The sequence below is a fragment of the Gavialis gangeticus genome, unplaced genomic scaffold, assembly GCF_001723915.1.
Source record: "Gavialis gangeticus isolate Ggan-Ray unplaced genomic scaffold, GavGan_comp1, whole genome shotgun sequence".
Classification (NCBI taxonomy): Eukaryota; Metazoa; Chordata; order Crocodylia; family Gavialidae; genus Gavialis; species Gavialis gangeticus.
In genome coordinates this window covers 29487902-29498911 of record NW_017729030.1, presented here as the reverse complement: position 1 = coordinate 29498911, position 11010 = coordinate 29487902, and the positions used below count along the sequence as shown (strand labels likewise).

The window sequence follows — 11010 nt, the reverse complement described above, 5'->3', positions numbered from 1 at the left end:
AAAAAAAAAAAAAATACCTAACAGAACCAAAAGTTGTGTTTTCAGAATGTTTTCTGTCTTTCACACCAGTTGCTGTTGTCACCAGTTAATTAGCAGCACAAGACTTGTTGCCTCATTATGAGACTCTGAATAATGAGGGGTGTGCACAGCACAGACCTGTCCAACTGCAAAGCAGCCAGGGACTGCACACAACCAGTCGTGGGCCCCCAGGTCAGACACCTTAGTGGCTGCAGACTGTGCAGGCTCCCAGATCCCAGTACAATTCCCCTCCACTCCCAAAATATGTTTTGTTCTGCTGTTGCTGCCAGACTGGCAAATCCCTTCCTTCTTCCCATCCCTGCCAGCACTGTTGTACAAGCACCCCAATCCTCCTCCCCTGTCAGCTTACTAGGCTACCTCCAGCCATGCTGCCCTGCCCTGAAGACTCCAGCTACTGCCACAGAAGCAGGACTGCCGGGAGGAGTGGCAGCAAGGCAGGAGCCTGTGGGCCACACTTTAACCCCTCATGGGTTGGATGTGGTCAGCAGGCCACCAGCTGAACAATCCTGATGTATATAAGGACTCATAGTATACAGAAAATATACTTGAGATTCATACTCAGCATGTACTAGACGATAATATACTGCTGCTTTTTTCTGGCAGCTACAATTGGAAAAAGAAGTAAAACTAAAACTAAGGCTTGATAAGACTGCTAGAGAAACATATCAATGTTTAGGCCTATCAACCTTAATAGTTACTCTCTAATATGGAATTAAAAAGATCTTATAATGATGGAGAGCATGTTAATGTATTTTAAGATAAAAGCGCATAAATAAAAGAGGCATTGAATTTAAGATGACCTTCCAGTTAGATTCTATACATGGAAAATTATAAATTTGCTGTAATTTTTCATACATAGAACCTAATTAGCAGAGAGTCACCTTAAATGCTTCTCCCTGCCACTCAACCATTGCAGTAAGGAAAGTGGCAGGTGGGTAGGCCATGGGGAGGCAGGCGATGTGCCAGGTCCCTCACTGCTCCATGTCTCTTCGAGTGGATTCCTGCTGCCTCTTCTGATGGCAGGTACTGCATTTTTACTTGATACTCAATTCTAAGATGAAGCTTTGTTTTCCCCATGTTGAATGGAGGAAAAATTTGTCTTAGAATTGACCAAATTCAGTAGTAACTGAGTATAGTCATATACAAGCTAAGGAAGAGCTTTCTGGTTAGGTTCTCATCTTCTGTTCAAAGACAACTATAAAACTGACTTTTTAAAATAAATAGGCAAGCTAGGAAATGAGTACAAACACTGAATTCATTCAGGCAGCAAAATCTATGCATGTAGCCTGGTGTAAAGAAGTCCAACAGTTTTATATGTCAGCAAACATCGAACAATGTAGATTGTATTCAGCTCTACTCTCCCTCTTCCATTAGGTTTACATGTTAAAGCATTTACTGAAAGAAAAACAAACACACATAGTAAGAGATGAAAATACAAAACAAAATGCCTTATCCAGCATCTAAAACTCCCACAAACCTTGGTGGTCTTTGGATTAGGCTTTTAATCACCAAACTGTATGCATATTCTATTTATTTTCTACTCCTACAGATGCTTTTTTTTAGCCCAAGTTACGCTTCTGTAAATATATGAAAACAACTATAAGCAAAGGTACAGTACCATCCTCATAAATAATACAGATACACAGATAATCTCAGTATAATCCTGAAATTGTATTCAAGACTTCAGGAATTTGCTGGCTTTAATGCTTCCAAGGAAACCAAGTTGCAAGCATTCTGGATATGGTCAAGACTATCACAAGATCTCAATCCATCACACATTGAAGGCAGTGGAAGTTTTCCTCTCAACTTCAGTGGAAACAGGATTATTTCCTTAGTAACTTATTTTTTGTCAGAGGGTTACTGTTTTAACAAAGAGCACCATTTCAAGATGTGACTAGCATACTGGTGTGGTGTTACTGAAAGTAAAGAGCACCAAACCACATCAAACAGGTAAGCAATATTTCAACACTTAATACTTCCAAAGCCAAAATGCAAAATAAAATATTTAAGAGGATTAAGGCCCAAGAGGCAGAATTAAGAAAACATGGCTTAATAGCAAAGGGCATAAAATCTTCCCACATGAGGACACAGCAAACTGTTACTGGGCACTTTAATAGGAGTGCAGCCAGAGGGGTTCTGATCTTACATACCTAGTTTCAGAACAAAAGGGTCAGAATTAGAACAGGTAAGTATCCAGTAAATGCTTATTGGTCATAGGGGGCAACCTGACAGCAAATGATACTCACTTCTCTGCTGTATAATGTGTCCTGACATGTACATTTTCGTGATCCCAAGAAAATTAGTGACAAACACATATTTACTTTAGGATTTGAACCATAGAAGTGATCTTCTCAAGCCTTTTCTTCAAACATCTGAGCTCTATCAGTTGACATTACTTCACCTGTAATATTACTCACTGAGTCCAATATATCATCATCCTTTGGTCCAAGTTTCATAAAAAGGGATTAAGCCCTCTTAAGGGGTGAAACTTTGTCCTTGCTCTACATCCAGAAATCCAAGGGCATACATAAGGCATTCACTGAATCACCTTTCCAATGTAAGTAAATCACAGTTGGGAATTTGTTTCATCTGTGACATGGACATCAGTCTTATCTTCTCTACAGTAGCTGTTACTGCTGTAAAGACAGTAACGGAACCTAGGGTCTTAGTTATTGACATGCTATTCTTGAGAACAACAAAAGAGATTGTATTCATTAGACCAGACTTGTCATTCTTGCTAAAAGCAGTCTCGGGTTTCCATGTATTTTTTCAAATCAAATTAGAAACGCTGGGCCTGAGACCTCATTGATCTGACAGTGACAGATTACACCACCTGATGAATGGTGGGCATTCCTAAAGTTGCAAGACACATTATTAAGGTCAGTAAACAGTTTCATGTGTGCCAGCCAGGTTAGATGAATTCCTAATATCCAGTCTTCACAAGTGAACTGACAATAAAAATATACACAAAGCAATCTATTTAAATTAGCACAGAGCTTTCCCACTTCCTTTGATAAATCAGTCCACACCCAGGGAGTGGCTGCTTCTTGAACAGAAATGGGAAAAGTTTGTTCCTTGGTTGTTTTTGAAGTGACATGCTATTATTCAGTCATGGTGGATTTCCTCTGGCTAGTTTTTATCAGCTATAATTAAAACAGCCATCTCCTTTCACCCAGCTCTCAGCACATGCTTATACAGCTAATATTACAGTGCTTAACCTCGCTATGAGAGTTTCTGCAGCTCTAGTCATTTGTTACCTAACTCTGCTAGAGAATAAAGCAATCCAAAATGAAAGGCAGGCGTATTTACTTTAAGTGCCCTGATTGCTAGTTGCAAGCGTAGGGATGTATACAACCCTATCTGTTCACTGAATCAGTCCATTATTTGGGTTTACTGTTATGCATTCTTCTGTTCCACCACATATTAAAAAATGCAGCCAAAGCAGCTGATGAAATTTTGGGATAGGATGCCAGGGCTTAGGAAATAAGGTCTAGCAATTTTAAAACTGCCAAAGAAATGGTCAGTGATAAAGGATTGCTTCTGGGAAAGGAAACAGGAACTCCCCCACAGTGCATAATCTCACATAGTGTTCTCTGTCATAGAAATGGGATTCTGTGTTAAAATGGCTCAGATATACAGCTTTCCTTTCTCTTAAGGAAACCTTCCGGGAGCTAGATGTTTCTTAGTCATTTGCCTTCACTTATGAACCTGCTACTTGGTGACCGCTTCTTGCAGGGAAAAGCAGTGAATCAGAGAACAGGTCACAGAATAAGAAGCAATCAAGTAATTATTCTGTTACTAAGCCAATCAATTTATCTTATGTGGCTTTCCTTTAATTTGTCCTTCTACTTGTACTCCCTAGCTCTTTTTCAATTTGTAATATTTAACACCGTAAAATCCTTTTTTAATTTCAAGGACCTTTAAAATAATGCAATCCTTACATTTCCTCTTCACGTAAGATTTTTTTTTCAAATAGAAAACTGACACACATTTCAGGGACGCTCTAGATTAAATACAATACATATTAAGAACTCTTAACAATGACACTGACAATTGCTTGGACTATTAAAGCTGCAAACCTTCTAAAATGTTATTCACTCAACTATTGATATGTTTTGTTCAATGTTGGCATTTCACACACCTTGGACAACAGAATGGGTCCATGTCTACTCTGGGAGCACTGTCCTGACATAGGAGCATTATAGGAGCAAAGCATTCTTAATGCAGGCGCAGCTACACTGCAAAAGCTGCTTCTTATCAATATATTGATATCTCTCATAAACTGATCTGTGAATGTTACAAAGCTATGTAAATTTGACCTGACACGTCTTACAGATCTGAAACCTTTGTAGAAAATTGAATTGTTAGTGAGTTGAAAATACCAAATATAAATAGAAAATCTGAAAACAAAATTCAGTATCTGTATCTAATGGGAGAGCTGGGGCTGACCATGCAAAGATAAGATGAAATGAAGCAAGGAGCAACAGCTTGAAGTAAAAAGAAAACTTGTTCTGTATTTTCTCCTTTGGATTTTTATTCAAGGTAAGCTTGGGCAAAAGGCAAATCTGTGGGGCATGCAGTGATGTAGTTGGACCCCCTTTTGATTTCTGGTCCACCCAAAGTTTAAAACCAGCTGCCAGGCAGTGGCAGCAGCATTTCTATTCAGCCAGCAGTGAGGGAGTCGGTTGGCTTCGTGGCTCACTATAATCTACCTGATTCTTTCTAAGGTCTTCATTCCACAATGACCCTCTCAATGAGGGTTGGGAATGATCCCCTCTCCTTTTTAATGGTCTTGATGTTCAGCTAATCAGACTAGCCTTTCTTCAGAATTTCTACTGTCTGCTAGCTGCTCCTGGTAATGTCGCTCCTATTTCATGGCCCTGCAGACTGTCTTTTGGCTCTAGCTGAAAACATTAAGTCAGGTGTGGAAATAACGTTCAGTAAAGCACTGGATGCTATCGCAAGATACTCAAGAAGGCCAGATTTTATTTTGTGTTATGAATCTGAAAAAGACGCATCCGTTTAATTCTAATGACTGCAGAACTAATGAAACAGCATATTTTGATTATTTTGCCTAGTTTGTTTTATTTTTATACATATTATATAGCAAATGAATGCACATTCCAGTACATTTATATTTGTTTTTGCTCCAATCATAAAACAAGTGATATAGTCCTAGGCCACTAACTTATTACTAAAGCACCTAGTTTCTTTTTAACATAATAAAATATGTGTTGTGTTATATGTTAGGATGCACCACACTATCTGCACCCCCTTTTCAAAATCCTAGATCCACCTATGGCCTGGACCAAAGCCATAACTCTTGAATGCTGCTGCACTTGGGAAAAGATTGACTTAAGATCTATACTTCACTGTGCCAGATTGCTTCATATTTTGATTTCACTTCTCAGAGGTGTGCTGGGTTGCTGTGTCTCGCAATCTCTTCTGCCTTCCAGAGAAACTGATTTTATCTTCTGAAAGGAAAAGTCAAGATTACGTACTGACTGAGAATTTCCCATGTTTTTACCCACTGCCCCAGCCCCTGCAGCAAGGAGCTGTGCTGTTCGCAGCTGCATTTCTTCACAGAGTTTCAAGAATGAGCTTTGAACAGCAGATGAAGAAATCCCCAGCTACCTGTCCCTTTGATCTCAGATAAAGGTCAGCTTGCCTACCTAAAAGTATAGAAACTGGAAACTCCACCTCACACCATCCTTTACTTTCTCTCACTTACACTAAAACAACTTTAAGGCAGTGTCTTCCCGGTGTTTGTATTATGATTTTTTTTTACACCATCTCTGCACAATAGCGTTATTTGATCTTGTCCACTACCAGCATTAGCCACACCAGCCAATACAGAATTACGTTGACTATGAAAATGTCTGGGTTGCTTTGCCTTTGCTGTTGGTGTATGTGTAAATAATATTATAACAATATGTACATAGCAGGTCTCTGTGTTAGTTTAGAAAATCTATGACACCAGTCTCAAACCAGCACGTAACAGGTAGTTTCTACCCCTTCACCTGTCACCAAAACCTCTCAAGGGCCCTGATCCTGCAAACATGCTCCCATAGGGAAATATTTGCACACAAAGTGGGAATAGTGATTCCATCCATTCATTGTACAGGTGAGAAAACAGGTATATTGAGGTGTTAAATTTGAAAAGTAATGATATTATGCTTGAAAAAAATGTTTTTAAGACTATGCTTTAAAGTTCTGTGTAGGTTAAGGAAATACTTACAGTTGTGTGGACCTGTTAATAACTTTGTTGTAATGGTTCTCCCACCTTCTCTTTCTCTGATGATTTTCTTCAGTTTAGTGTTGGCTAGACATATCCATCACTGGGGAAAAGGAGCCACCAAAGGAAATATAAGATATTATATGCGTAAACTCTTTCTTACCTGCTATGGCTAAAGTTGTATCAGGCAATGAGATGTTTTCCAGTGTGTTCATAAACTAAGCCACATCAAGCCATTTAGTACCTGAGTGGAACAGATGTCCAGTGTGTTATGTAGGAAATGTTGGTGATTCAGTAGCTGATACTCCTCCCATTGAGTCATTTCTGAACCATCCCTTGGCATAAGACTATGAAGCACTGCACAGTGGGAAGTGCCAGCTCTCCGATGTGATATAAAACTAAAATCCTGCTCACTTACAGTGAATAAGGGCAAGATCATGCTTGTGACAGTGCGTTGTATCCCTTGACCCATACCACAAGTCACAGTGCAGGGCTGTGCACTCTTCTATAATCTTTTGGCTAGCATTTCTACGTCAGCACAAAGGGAAAAATAATCTGTGCCTCATTACATGGGCCACTGCAGATTCTTTCACATCTACCACCCCCAAACTTAAGCAGGAACCAGGAACTGAACTATGACTATCAGGGACAATTCATTGTTCATCTTTTCCTAGTGCAGTGCATTTCTCGGTTGATCCAAAAGTCTAGTGCGCTGTGGTGAAGCATAACAGCACCTTTTCTGAGCTGCCAGTTTATTTGCTACCATTTAGTTTTAACATTTATGATTTTGGAGAACATTCAAAGAGTGTGAACCAGCTATAATGAATGCAGTGGTATCTGCCTGAATTTGCAGACAGCCTGATACAATAGTTATGAGTTTTGAACTGCCTCTTTGACCTAGTGATATGTTAACTCTAACACCAAGTGAAGACAACTTTGTCAACTATTTCACTGTTCAATATAGGAATAATATTTTATTAATAAAATTACTATCCTTGGTATCAATTTCTAATCACAAGTACGTGCTATGGAACAGTAAGATCCTACTTCTGCAGAAGTCAATGACAAACCCAGCTCCTGAATACAAAGTATTCTTAGGTTGTTTAAATTGTGTTTTATGTTACTTTTTCAGCTTACAGCAAATCTGAAGCCATTTGGGTAAATGATCACATTTCTTAGTTTCCTCTAGTTTGTCAATTTAGACATAGCCCAGAAACTGAAACAAATGAAGAATACCAATAATTTTTGTAGGACTTATGAAAACCCAATATTTTGTGCTCCCTCTGCTGGTTCAACAGCAATAGCAAACTTACTCTCTGAGCAGTAGTTCATTAAAGCTAAGAATGATGTTGGTGCAGAGAGAGGTATTTTTTGACATTTTTGTTTCAAATCACACTTGTCAAATGGAAAACAAAACAGGGAAAAGACCCTTCATCTTTTTTTAAGTCCTACTATGCGTATTACTGGCTTAGTAATACACACAGCCTTCTAACTGTGTGCCTTTAAATAATGCATATATTTTAGACAATTAGTTAATTTGGACTATTTTGTAAAACTTAAACATGTGGTATCATTTGTATTTCTCACAATCCTGATCGATATCTAATGCCCTTAATTCTTATTTTCTTCATTGCAAGTTGTAGATGATCAACATGTTTTGGGATCTGGCTTTAAGATAGATAAAATCAGACTTTCAAAGTATTAATAATTAAGAATTGCCAACAATGTGCTGGGTACCGTGCCAACATTAAAGAAGACGCAATCTCTGCTTCAAAGAACTCGCATTCAGATTCTGCAACTACTTAAGCATGTCATTAATTTCATTCATCTGAATAGTCCAGCTGGCTAAGCGCCTGATCCTGAAAACTGTCCTGTGTGAGTCCAACCATTTCCCCTATGCTAAGGCTATGGATTTCAACTGGGGTTTTGTATGGGCCCTGAGGTCTACCCAGGTGGAACATCCTTGAGTGCCTAAAAAGATAAAACTGGCATAAAAGAAAGGTAAGGTGAAGGGTTAAAACATACAAGTAAAGTAATTAGCATAGTCATTGGCTACATCATGGCGATGGAATGTTTGATAATAAGATTTTGTAGTTTGTTATGTTATATAGTCTATCTGTTATAGCTGCATCTTGTCACTGTCAGACACCCAATTTCTTGTTCCTGTCATGGTAAAAGTGGAACTTCAAGTCCAGTTTGAGTGAAGGGAGGCTATTAACTGCAGACTGACTTAGGTTTTCCATGCTGATGTGGAAGGCAGGGCAGGGTAGTACCTTACAAAGTAACTCATTCTAGGTGGAAGAGGAGAGGTAATGATGAGATGAGAGAAGATGACAGGTTTGCAGGCAATAGTTTTTCCAGGGAACATTTTTTGGGGGGCAGAGGGAAAGGCATGATGACAGGTGATCAGGTTTTTTGCCAAAACAGGTATATGTCTGACAGCATTACGAGGCTGTGGCCTCAATTCTGCAGCCACATTTACCTTTAAAGATGAGTCATCCTAATAATGGCTAGGGACAGAAATTACATGAAGCTGCTATAAATGATTGGAAACTGGTCCAAATCTATAACACAGCCAAAGTTCAGTACACATAAACTGCTTTCAAAATGACTGAAACCACTTTAAGATAAATCTGCATTGATACAGTGTCAGATTTAACTGATTTAGGTTAAATTGCTTTATTGAATTTCTGTCCCAGATCTGCTCCAGATTCAAGTTAGCTCACAGTCCCCCAGCATCCCAGGATGCTTTGTACTTCCCTCTGCAACCCTTCCCCCGCTCTCAGGGCAGGCAGGCTGGCCTTGGCCCAACCTGTCTGCTCCAGCCAAGCAGGGAGGTGTGCTGTAGCATCGTGCCAGCTTTGGCTTGGGCCACTGCAGGCACGTGGCTGTATTTCTGGAAATAGAAGTGAGTGTCTGTTCACCTGCATATCGGTTCAATTTACGCAGCTTAGACTAACCTGTGAAGACTGACTTGATTCAGCCTCGGTTTTTTGAGCTTGGACAGGCATTATGTTTATTCCAGAGTGATTTGACTGTACTCTGGGGTAATTGTAGCGATCACATGATGCACAGCCTTATCCTGGTACAAGTCGCTCCTTTCCAGGGTAAAGGGGCTTCTCTGAAAGTGAGGAGTAGTCCTCAGACTTACGACACAATTGGTTCCTGAAAACCACGTCTTAATTCGAAACTTCGCCACTCAGAACTGATTTTCCCATAGGAACAATGTTATAAATGGGGGCTTGGTTCCTGAACCAAGGCCCTAGACCCTATTTTCTCCAAAAATAACCTAGAATTTTGTACTCAGTCAATTATAGATGAGTAGTATAGCTACATTAATGTATTTAGATTGTAAATAGCGATCATACTGATTTGGAAGGACTTCTTTAAGGTGTTCTTGCTGGACGTTTTGAAGGGCTCTTAGTTGGACTTTTTGAAGGGTTCTTGGCTGGAGCCTTCTCAGGAGTCCTGGCTTCAGGTCTTTCTGGAGTCTTGTCTGCTTATTAAAGAAAGCGTCCAAGGAAGTTTGGACAGATGTTCTCCAGGGAGATGAGTGACTCAGCGAACTTGTTTGCTGGCGTCGGGTCAAGCATTGTAAAGTCAAAACTGACATCAGAAAGTCGAAACGGTGTCAGTTTATTAATGTCGTAAGTGTTGTCCATTGTAACTTGAAACTTCTTGAGTCGAAAACTGCCTGTACAGGGGTGTAAATCACACTGGTGCGTCTACAGCTTATGAGTTCAATGGCACCATTGGCAATGCATGGTGGTGCACCCGTGAAAAGGCACTGCCAACACTGCCGGCGGTGCCTGTGGACAGTTGCCGCTTGCCACCCCCTTCCCCGCCGCTGACACCACCGGCAGTGTCGGGGTGGTGGGCAGTCCATGATTGCCACGGGCTGCTGCCAATTGGTTGGTGCTCACCACCACCCCCAGCTGCCAACCATGCTGTGGCCACCTGTGGGAGCTCCCCGCTTGCCACTGCCACACTCTCGCCACCCACAGCGCCGGCACTGCCTACAGGAGCTCGCCGTGCCTGCCCCACAGCCTCCGGGGACACACGGTGTTCATGAACTGCATCATGCACCGGGTGTAGCCGTGTTGGTCTAAGGACATGGGCAGACCAGGCTCTTTGGGTGAATCTCTCTTAGACCAGCTGGACTAGTTGGAAAAATTCTGCCACGAAGAATTTTTTTCCAACCATGTGAGTTGCCCTCCCAAAAGAGCTGGGATTTGCCCAGAGAACCTTGTGTGCCCGTGGCACCATTCACAGGCAGGTGCCGAAGTGGTGGCAGGTCCGGGGCCTAACTTTTCTTGCTCTCAAAGCATAAGAAGAGGGTGTGGGCGAGCTCGGCTCCCCCCCCGCTCGCCGCCCCCGGCCGGGGCAGCCGGGCCGTCGCTCGCGGGCCGTGCTGACGTCGAGGAATCCACGCCAGGATTTGAAGCGCGCTTCCTGAGTGACACATTGACATCAGAGGGGGCGGGCCGCGGAGGCGGGGCGGGGGCTCCTCGCTGAAATGCTGCGGTGCCGAGCCGCAATCACTCGGGAACAGCACGGCTCAAGCGCCCCGCGGCTCCCCCGGCGATAGCAGCCCGACGCCCGCGAGCCGCTGCCCGGCCACGCTGCTTGGCTTGGAATTAGCCGCCGTTTGCCTCCAATGTGCCTTGGGCAGCAGCTTGCCATCTTTGCGTTAGGTAAGCGCGCCGCCGGGCGCCTCGTCCGCGGCTCTCGCAGGC

The 11010-nt window shown here is 41.9% G+C and overlaps 1 protein-coding gene across 2 annotated transcripts in view; it reads left to right on the top strand.

Moving 5' to 3' along the window:
* SPRY1 (sprouty RTK signaling antagonist 1) overlaps positions 1–11010 on the top strand; it is a 24288-nt gene that overhangs the window by 7815 nt on the left and 5463 nt on the right. The window contains exon 1 of one of the 2 annotated variants that reach the window (XM_019522054.1): positions 10786–10968. The exons of the other annotated variant lie outside the window; for it this stretch is intronic. The gene's annotated coding sequence lies outside the window, so the exon portion shown is untranslated. Of the gene's footprint in view, positions 1–10785; positions 10969–11010 lie in introns of those variants that run through there. 2 annotated transcript variants of the gene reach the window in all.